This window comes from Cupressus sempervirens, chromosome 2 (genome assembly GCF_028749045.1).
Source record: "Cupressus sempervirens isolate cs-2001-9-10 chromosome 2, ASM2874904v1, whole genome shotgun sequence".
Classification (NCBI taxonomy): Eukaryota; Viridiplantae; Streptophyta; class Pinopsida; order Cupressales; family Cupressaceae; genus Cupressus; species Cupressus sempervirens.
Genome location: NC_143119.1, coordinates 565,887,869 through 565,898,283, shown reverse-complemented (window position 1 = coordinate 565,898,283; position 10,415 = coordinate 565,887,869).

The window sequence follows — 10,415 nt, the reverse complement described above, 5'->3', positions numbered from 1 at the left end:
CTTGGTGAGCCGACCTGACGAGCTGACACGGTGAGCGGGCTTAAAGAGGCGACGACTTGGTGGGGTAACTCGGCAAGCCAACTTATCGAGGCGAGATGGTGAGTCGACTTGGTGAGCTGACTTGGTGAGCGCACTTAAAGAGTCAACTTCGTGAGGTGACTCGGCGAGTTAGCCCGCTGATGCGACTTGGGCGGGCCGACCTGGCGAACGAACTTAAAGAGGCGACTTGGGCGAGCTGACCTGGTGAGCGAACTTAAAGAGTTGACTTGGCAACGTACTTGAACAACCGACTTGGTGAGCTGACATGGTGAGTGGGCTTAGAGAAGCAACTCGGCGGGGCGACTTGATGAACGGACTTAAAGGGTCGACTTGGCGGGGTGACTCGATGAACGGACCTAAAGAGTTGACTTGGTGAGAGTACTTGGCGGGGTGAACTGATGAACGGACTTAAAGAGTCGACTTGGTGGGAGTACTTGGTGGGCCGACTTGATGAACGGACTTATAGAGTCGACTATGTGAGAGTAGTTGTTCTGGTGACTTGATGAACGCACTTAGAGAGTCGGCTTGGCGGGGTGACTTGATGAAAAGACTTAAAGAGTCGACTTGGCGGGGTGACTCGATGAACGAACTTAGAGGGTCGACTTTGCGGGGTGACTCGATGAACAGACCTAAAGAGTTGACTTGGTGAGAGTACTCGGTGGGGTGACCTGATGAACAGACTTAGAGAGTCGACTTGGTGAGAGTCCTTGGTGGGCCGACCTGGTTGGGTGACTTCGTGCACTGACTTAAAGAGTCGACTTGGTGGGGTGACTTGATGAACGGACTTCAAGGGTCGACTTGGCGAGGTGACTTGATGAACGGTCCTAAAGAGTTGACTTGGTGAGAGTACTTGGTGTGGTGACTTGATGAAAAGACTTAAAGAGTCGAATTGGTGAGAGTACTTGGTGGGGTGACTTGATGAACGCACTTGAAGGGTCGACCTGGTGGGGTGACTTTATGAACGGACCTAAAGAGTTGACGTGGTGAGAGTGCTTGGTGGGGTGACTTGATGAACATAGTTAAAGAGTCGACTTGGTGAGAGTAGTTGGTCGGGTGACTTGATGAACGCACTCGAAGAATCGACTTGGTTAGAGTACTTGGTGGGGTTACTTGATGAACGAACTTAAAGATTCGACTTGGTGGGCCGACCTGGCGGGGTGACTTGATGAACGGACTTAGAGAGTCGACTTGGTGAGAGTACTTGGTGGGCCGACCTGGCCGGGTGACTTGATGAACAAACTTAAAGAGTCGACTTGGCGAGAGTACTCGGTGGGCTGACCTGGTCATGTGACTTGATGAACGGACTTAAAGATTCGACTTGGTGGGCCGACCTGGCGGGGTGACTTGATGAACGGACTTAGAGAGTCGACTTGGTGGGTCGAGCTAGCGGGGTGACTTGGTGAGAGTACTTGGTGGGCTGACCTGGCAGGGTGACTTGATGAACGAACTTAGAGAGTCGACTTTGTGAGAGTACTTGGTGGGTCGAACTGGCGGGGTGACTTGATGAACGAACTTAAAGAGTCGACCTGGTGAGAGAACTTGGTGGGCCGAGCTGGCGGGGCGAATTGATGAACGAACCTAAAGAGTCGACTTTGTGAGAGTACGTGGTGGGCCGACCTGGCGGGGTGAGTTGATGACCGAACTTAAAGGGTCGACTTGGTGAGAGTACTTGGTGGGCCGACTTGGCGGGGCGACTTGATGAACGAACTTAAAGAGTCGACTTGGTGAGAGTACTCGGTGGGGTGACCTGATGAACAAACCTAAAGAGTCGACCTGGTGAGAGTACTTGGTGGGCCGACCTGGAGGGGTGACTTGGTGAGCAAACTTAAAGAGTCGACTTGGTGAGAGCAGTTGGTGGGCTGACCTGGCGGGGTGACTTGATGAACGAACTTAAAGAGTCGACCTGGTGGGCCGACTTGGCAGAGTGACTTCATGAACGAACTTAAAGAGTCCACTTGGTGGGCCGACCTGGCGGGGTGACTTGATGAACGAACTTAAAGAGTCGACTCGGTGAGAGTAATTTGTGGGCTGACCTGGCGGGGTGGCTTGATGAATGAACTTAAAGAGTCGACTTGGTGGGGTGACTTGATGAACCCACTTGAAGGGTCGACTTGGTGGGGTGACTCTATGAACGGACCTAAAGAGTTGACTTGGTGAGAGTACTTGGTGGGGTGACTCGACGAAAGGACTTAAAGAGTCGACTTGGTGAGAGTACTTGGTGGCTCGACTTTATGAGCAGACTTAAAGAGTCCACTTGGTGAGAGTGGGCCTAACGGGGCGAGTTGGTGGGGCGACTTGGCGAGCGGTATTAGAGAGCCGACGTGGTGAGGCGACTCGGCGAGTTGGTTCGTTGAGATGACATGGTGAGCTGACTTGGCGAGTCGACCTGGCGAGCGAACTTAAAGAGTCGACTTGGCAACGTACTCGAGTCGACTTGGTGAGGCGACTCATGGTGAGGAGCTATCCTTGAGGCGACTTGGTGGGCCTACTTGATTAGTCGACTTGGTGAGCCGACCTGACGAGCTGACACGGTGAGCGGGCTTAAAGAGTCGACGACTTGGTGGGGTAACTCGGCAAGCCAACTTATCGAGGCGAGATGGTGAGTCGACTTGGTGAGCTGACTTGGTGAGCGCACTTAAAGAGTCAACTTCGTGAGGTGACTCGGCGAGTTAGCCCGCTGATGCGACTTGGACGGGCCGACCTGGCGAACGAACTTAAAGAGGCGACTTGGGCGGGCTGACCTGGTGAGCAAACTTAAAGAGTTGACTTGGCAATGTACTTGAACAACCGACTTGGTGAGCTGACATGGTGAGTGGGCTTAGAGAAGCAACTCGGCGGGGCGACTTGATGAACGGACTTAAAGGGTCAACTTGGCGGGGTGACTCGATGAACGGACCTAAAGAGTTGACTTGGTGAGAGTACTTGGCGGGGTGAACTGATGAACGGACTTAAAGAGTCGAATTGGTGGGAGTACTTGGTGGGCCGACTTGATGAACGGACTTATAGAGTCAACTTGGTGAGAGTAGTTGTTCTGGTGACTTGATGAACGCACTTAGAGAGTCGGCTTGGCAGGGTGACTTGATGAAAGGACTTAAAGAGTCGACTTGGCGGGGTGACTCGATGAACGAACTTAGAGGGTCGACTTTGCGGGGTGACTCGATGAACGGACCTAAAGAGTTGACTTGGTGAGAGTACTCGGTGGGGTGCCCTGATGAACAGACTTAGAGAGTCGACTCGGTGAGAGTCCTTGGTGGGCCGACCTGGTTGGGTGACTTCGTGAACTGACTTAAAGAGTCGACTTGGTGGGGTGACTTGATGAACGGACTTCAAGGGTCGACTTGGCGAGGTGACTTGATGAACGGTCCTAAAGAGTTGACTTGGTGAGAGTACTTGGTGTGGTGACTTGATGAAAAGACTTAAAGAGTCGAATTGGTGAGAGTACTTGGTGGGGTGACTTGATGAACGCACTTGAAGGGTCGACCTGGTGGGGTGACTTTATGAACGGACCTAAAGAGTTGACGTGGTGAGAGTGCTTGGTGGGGTGACTTGATGAACATAGTTAAAGAGTCGACTTGGTGAGAGTAGTTGGTCGGGTGACTTGATGAACGCACTCGAAGAATCGACTTGGTTAGAGTACTTGGTGGGGTGACTTGATGAACGAACTTAAAGATTCGACTTGGTGGGCCGACCTGGCGGGGTGACTTGATGAACGGACTTAGAGAGTCGACTTGGTGAGAGTACTTGGTGACTTGGTGGGCCGACCTGGCCGGGTGACTTGATGAACAAACTTAAAGAGTCGACTTGGCGAGAGTACTCGGTGGGCTGACCTGGTCACGTGACTTGATGAACGGACTTAAAGATTCGACTTGGTGGGCCGACCTGGCGGGGTGACTTGATGAACGGACTTAGAGAGTCGACTTGGTGGGTCGAGCTAGCGGGGTGACTTGGTGAGAGTACTTGGTGGGCTGACCTGGCAGGGTGACTTGATGAACGAACTTAGAGAGTCGACTTTGTGAGAGTACTTGGTGGGTCGAACTGGCGGGGTGACTTGATGAACGAACTTAAAGAGTCGACCTGGTGAGAGAACTTGGTGGGCCGAGCTGGCGGGGCGAATTGATGAACGAACCTAAAGAGTCGACTTTGTGAGAGTACGTGGTGGGCCGACCTGGCGGGGTGAGTTGATGACCGAACTTAAAGGGTCGACTTGGTGAGAGTACTTGGTGGGCCGACTTGGCGGGGCGACTTGATGAACGAACTTAAAGAGTCGACTTGGTGAGAGTACTCGGTGGGGTGACCTGATGAACAAACCTAAAGAGTCGACCTGGTGAGAGTACTTGGTGGGCCGACCTGGCGGGGTGACTTGGTGAGCAAACTTAAAGAATTGACTTGGTGAGAGCAGTTGGTGGGCTGACCTGGCGGGGTGACTTGATGAACGAACTTAAAGAGTCGACCTGGTGGGCCGACTTGGCAGAGTGACTTCATGAACGAACTTAAAGAGTCCACTTGGTGGGCCGACCTTGCGGGGTGACTTGATGAACGAACTTAAAGAGTCGACTCGGTGAGAGTAATTTGTGGGCTGACCTGGCGGGGTGGCTTGATGAATGAACTTAAAGAGTCGACTTGGTGGGGTGACTTGATGAACCCACTTGAAGGGTCGACTTGGTGGGGTGACTCTATGAACGGACCTAAAGAGTTGACTTGGTGAGAGTACTTGGTGGGGTGACTCGACGAAAGGACTTAAAGAGTCGACTTGGTGAGAGTACTTGGTGGCTCGACTTTATGAGCAGACTTAAAGAGTCCACTTGGTGAGAGTGGGCCTAACGGGGCGAGTTGGTGGGGCGACTTGGCGAGCGGTATTAGAGAGCCGACGTGGTGAGGCGACTCGGCGAGTTGGTTCGTTGAGATGACATGGTGAGCTGACTTGGCGAGTCGACCTGGCGAGCGAACTTAAAGAGTCGACTTGGCAACGTACTCGAGTCGACTTGGTGAGGCGACCTGGCGAGCGGGCTCAAAGAGTCAACATGGTGAGGCGACTCATGGTGAGGAGCTATCCTTGAGGCGACTTGGTGGGCCTACTTGATTAGTCGACTTGGTGAGCCGACCTGACGAGCTGACACGGTGAGCGGGCTTAAAGAGGCGACGACTTGGTGGGGTAACTCGGCAAGCCAACTTATCGAGGCGAGATGGTGAGTCGACTTGGTGAGCTGACTTGGTGAGCGCACTTAAAGAGTCAACTTCGTGAGGTGACTCAGCGAGTTAGCCCGCTGATGCGACTTGGGCGGGCCGACCTGGCGAACGAACTTAAAGAGGCGACTTGGGCGGGCTGACCTGGTGAGCGAACTTAAAGAGTTGACTTGGCAACGTACTTGAACAACCGACTTGGTGAGCTGACATGGTGAGTGGGCTTATAGAAGCAACTCGGCGGGGCGACTTGATGAACGGACTTAAAGGGTCGACTTGGCGGGGTGACTCGATGAACGGACCTAAAGAGTTGACTTGGTGAGAGTACTTGGCGGGGTGAACTGATGAACGGACTTAAAGAGTCGACTTGGTGGTAGTGCTTGGTGGGCCGACTTGATGAACGGACTTATAGAGTCGACTTGGTGAGAGTAGTTGTTCTGGTGACTTGATGAACGCACTTAGAGAGTCGGCTTGGCGGGGTGACTTGATGAAAGGACTTAAAGAGTCGACTTGGCGGGGTGACTCGATGAACGAACTTAGAAGGTCGACTTTGCGGGGTGACTCGATGAACGGACCTAAAGAGTTGACTTGGTGAGAGTACTCGGTGGGGTGACCTGATGAAAAGACTTAGAGAGTCGACTTGGTGAGAGTCCTTGGTGGGCCGACCTGGTTGGGTGACTTCGTAAACTGACTTAAAGAGTCGACTTGGTGGGGTGACTTGATGAACGGACTTCAAGGGTCGACTTGGCGAGGTGACTTGATGAACGGTCCTAAAGAGTTGACTTGGTGAGAGTACTTGGTGTGGTGACTTGATGAAAAGACTTAAAGAGTCGAATTGGTGATTGTACTTGGTGGGGTGACTTGATGAACGCACTTGAAGGGTCGACCTGGTGGGGTGACTTTATGAACGGACCTAAAGAGTTGACGTGGTGAGAGTGCTTGGTGGGGTGACTTGATGAACATAGTTAAAGAGTCGACTTGGTGAGAGTAGTTGGTCGGGTGACTTGATGAACGCACTCGAAGAATCGACTTGGTTAGAGTACTTGGTGGGGTGACTTGATGAACGGACTTAAAGATTCGACTTGGTGGGCCGACCTGGCGGGGTGACTTGATGAACAGACTTAGAGAGTCGACTTGGTGAGAGTACTTGGTGACTTGGTGGGCCGACCTGGCCGGGTGACTTGATGAACAAACTTAAAGAGTCGACTTGGTGAGAGTACTCGGTGGGCTGACCTGGTCACGTGACATGATGAACGGACTTAAAGATTCGACTTGGTGGGCCGACCTGGCGGGGTGACTTGATGAACAGACTTAGAGAGTCGACTTGGTGGGTCGAGCTAGCGGGGTGACTTGGTGAGAGTACTTGGTGGGCTGACCTGGCAGGGTGACTTGATGAACGATCTTACAGAGTCGACTTTGTGAGAGTACTTGGTGGGTCGAACTGGCGGGGTGACTTGATGAACGAACTTAAAGAGTCGACCTGGTGAGAGAACTTGGTGGGCCGAGCTGGCGGGGCGAATTGATGAACGAACCTAAAGAGTCGACTTTGTGAGAGTACGTGGTGGGCCGACCTGGCGGGGTGAGTTGATGACCAAACTTAAAGGGTCGACTTGGTGAGAGTACTTGGTGGGCCGACCTGGCAGGGCGACTTGATGAACGAACTTAAAGAGTCGACTTGGTGAGAGTACTCGGTGGGGTGACCTGATGAACAAACCTAAAGAGTCGACCTGGTGAGAGTACTTGGTGGGCCGACCTGGCGGGGTGACTTGGTGAGCAAACTTAAAGAGTCGACTTGGTGAGAGCAGTTGGTGGGCTGACCTGGCGGGGTGACTTGATGAACGAACTTAAAGAGTCGACCTGGTGGGCCGACTTGGCAGAGTGACTTCATGAAAAAACTTAAAGAGTCCACTTGGTGGGCCGACCTGGCGGGGTGACTTGATGAACGAACTTAAAGAGTCGACTCGATGAGAGTAATTTGTGGGCTGACCTGGCGGGGTGGCTTGATGAATGAACTTAAAGAGTCGACTTGGTGGGGTGACTTGATGAACCCACTTGAAGGGTCGACTTGGTGGGGTGACTCTATGAACGGACCTAAAGAGTTGACTTGGTGAGAGTACTTAGTGGGGTGACTCGACAAAAGGACTTAAAGAGTCGACTTGGTGAGAGTACTTGGTGGCTCGACTTTATGAGCAGACTTAAAGAGTCCACTTGGTGAGAGTGGGCCTAACGGGGCGAGTTGGTGGGGCAACTTGGCGAGCGGTATTAGAGAGCCCTGTGGTGAGGCGACTCGGCGAGTTGGTTCGTTGAGATGACATGGTGAGCTGACTTGGCGAGTCGACCTGGCGAGCGAACTTAAAGAGTCGACTTGGCAACGTACTCGAGTCGACTTGGTGAGGCGACCTGGCGAGCGGGCTCAAAGAGTCAACATGGTGAGGCGACTCATGGTGAGGAGCTATCCTTGAGGTGACTTGGTGGGCCTACTTGATTAGTCGACTTGGTGAGCCGACCTGACGAGCTGACACGGTGAGCGGGCTTAAAGAGGCGACGACTTGGTGGGGTAACTCGGCAAGCCAACTTATCGAGGCGAGATGGTGAGTCGACTTGGTGAGCTGACTTGGTGAGCGCACTTAAAGAGTCAACTTCGTGAGGTGACTCGGCGAGTTAGCCCGCTGATGCGACTTGGGCGGGCCGACCTGGCGAACGAACTTAAAGAGGTGACTTGGGTGGGCTGACCTGGTGAGCGAACTTAAAGAGTTGACTTGGCAACGTACTTGAACAACCGACTTGGTGAGCTGACATGGTGAGTGGGCTTAGAGAAGCAACTCGATGGGGCGACTTGATGAACGGACTTAAAGGGTCGACTTGGCGGGGTGACTCGATGAACGGACCTAAAGAGTTGACTTGGTGAGAGTACTTGGCGGGGTGAACTGATGAACGGACTTAAAGAGTCGACTTGGTGGGAGTGCTTGGTGGGCCGACTTGATGAACGGACTTATAGAGTCGACTTGGTGAGAGTAGTTGTTCTGGTGACTTGATGAACGCACTTAGAGAGTCGGCTTGGTGGGGTGACTTGATGAAAGGACTTAAAGAGTCGACTTGGCGGGGTGACTCGATGAACGAACTTAGAGGGTCGACTTTGCGGGGTGACTCGATGAACGGACCTAAAGAGTTGACTTGGTGAGAGTACTCGGTGGGGTGACCTGATGAACAGACTTAGAGAGTCGACTTGGTGAGAGTCCTTGGTGGGCCGACCTGGTTGGGTGACTTCGTGAACTGACTTAAAGAGTCGACTTGGTGGGGTGACTTGATGAATGGACTTCAAGGGTCGACTTGGCGAGGTTACTTGATGAACGGTCCTAAAGAGTTGACTTGGTGAGAGTACTTGGTGTGGTGACTTGATGAAAAGACTTAAAGAGTCGAATTGGTGAGAGTACTTGGTGGGGTGACTTGATGAACGCACTTGAAGGGTCGACCTGGTGGGGTGACTTTATGAACGGACCTAAAGAGTTGACGTGGTGAGAGTGCTTGGTGGGGTGACTTGATGAACATAGTTAAAGAGTCGACTTGGTGAGAGTAGTTGGTCGGGTGACTTGATGAACGCACTCGAAGAATCGACTTGGTTAGAGTACTTGGTGGGGTGACTTGATGAACGGACTTAAAGATTCGACTTCGTGGGCCGACCTGGCGGGGTGACTTGATGAACGGACTTAGAGAGTCGACTTGGTGAGAGTACTTGGTGACTTGGTGGGCCGACCTGGCCGGGTGACTTGATGAACAAACTTAAAGAGTCGACTTGGCGAGAGTACTCGGTGGGCTGACCTGGTCACGTGACTTGATGAACGGACTTAAAGATTTGACTTGGTGGGCCGACCTGGCGGAGTGACTTGATGAACGGACTTAGAGAGTCGACTTGGTGGGTCGAGCTAGCGGGGTGACTTGGTGAGAGTACTTGGTGGGCTGACCTGGCAGGGTGACTTGATGAACGATCTTAGAGAGTCGACTTTGTGAGAGTACTTGGTGGGTCGAACTGGCGGGGTGACTTGATGAACGAACTTAAAGAGTCGACCTGGTGAGAGAACTTGGTGGGCCGAGCTGGCGGGGCGAATTGATGAACGAACCTAAAGAGTCGACTTTGTGAGAGTACGTGGTGGGCCGACCTGGCGGGGTGAGTTGATGACCGAACTTAAAGGGTCGACTTGGTGAGAGTACTTGGTGGGCCGACCTGGCGGGGCGACTTGATGAACGAACTTAAAGAGTCAACTTGGTGAGAGTACTCGGTGGGGTGACCTGATGAACAAACCTAAAGAGTCGACCTGGTGAGAGTACTTGGTGGGCCGACCTGGCGGGGTGACTTGGTGAGCAAACTTAAAGAGTCGACTTGGTGAGAGCAGTTGGTGGGCTGACCTGGCGGGGTGACTTGATGAACGAACTTAAAGAGTCGACCTGGTGGGCCGACTTGGCAGAGTGACTTCATGAACGAACTTAAAGAGTCCACTTGGTGGGCCGACCTGGCGGGGTGACTTGATGAACGAACTTAAAGAGTCGACTCGGTGAGAGTAATTTGTGGGCTGACCTGGCGGGGTGGCTTGATGAATGAACTTAAAGAGTCGACTTGGTGGGGTGACTTGATGAACCCACTTGAAGGGTCGACTTGGTGGGGTGACTCTATGAACGGACCTAAAGAGTTGACTTGGTGAGAGTACTTGGTGGGGTGACTCGACGAAAGGACTTAAAGAGTCGACTTGGTGAGAGTACTTGGTGGCTCGACTTTATGAGCAGACTTAAAGAGTCCACTTGGTGAGAGTGGGCCTAACGGGGCGAGTTGGTGGGGCGACTTGGCGAGCGGTATTAGAGAGCCGACGTGGTGAGGCGACTCGGCGAGTTGGTTCGTTGAGATGACATGGTGAGCTGACTTGGCGAGTCGACCTGGCGAGCGAACTTAAAGAGTCGACTTGGCAACGTACTCGAGTCGACTTGGTGAGGCGACCTGGCGAGCGGGCTCAAAGAGTCAACATGGTGAGGCGACTCATGGTGAGGAGCTATCCTTGAGGCGACTTGGTGGGCCTACTTGATTAGTCGACTTGGTGAGCCGACCTGACGAGCTGACACGGTGAGCAGGCTTAAAGAGGCGACGACTTGGTGGGGTAACTCGGCAAGCCAACTTATCGAGGCGAGATGGTGAGTCGACTTGGTGA